Source organism: Trypanosoma theileri (assembly GCF_002087225.1).
Source record: "Trypanosoma theileri isolate Edinburgh chromosome Unknown TM35_Tth_41_V1, whole genome shotgun sequence".
Lineage (NCBI taxonomy): Eukaryota > Euglenozoa > Kinetoplastea > Trypanosomatida > Trypanosomatidae > Trypanosoma > Trypanosoma theileri.
The window spans coordinates 3,184-3,672 of record NW_021639883.1 but is presented as its reverse complement, the minus strand read 5'-3'; positions in this window follow the sequence as shown (position 1 = coordinate 3,672).

Below are 489 nucleotides of genomic sequence, written 5' to 3'. Positions count from 1 at the left end.
TGTGGTGACGATTGGGTTTGGAAAAAACTACACACACATCGACCGACCCCAGTGGGTGCTGGACTGCGTGAACCACGCGGGTCTGCGTGATGATGATGTTGTCTTGACGTTTGATGGCGGGGACACCTTCTTCACTAGCCCAGAGAGAATACAGCAGGCACTCGCACACTTTATTGGCACGACGGCACCAACTGCTGCCTCCTTTAATCCNTAATATATGTGACAAGTTATGGATTACTTCCCATGGTAAGATATATTTTACTATTGGCGTTGTACTGTACTAACAGAGGGTCCTGTATTTTTACAATTGGAAAAATGATAGATATACCATGCTATAAGAAGTAGTTATGTATCGATGACGTGTCTCGGGCAATGTCCCTGATATATAGACGTTAGAGACTGTGAGTGAATGAAGGTCTTTTATTTTCACCCTTTTTTTTCACTACGTTAGTGGTTTCTCATGCTAGCAACTAATTGGGAAACGTTGGT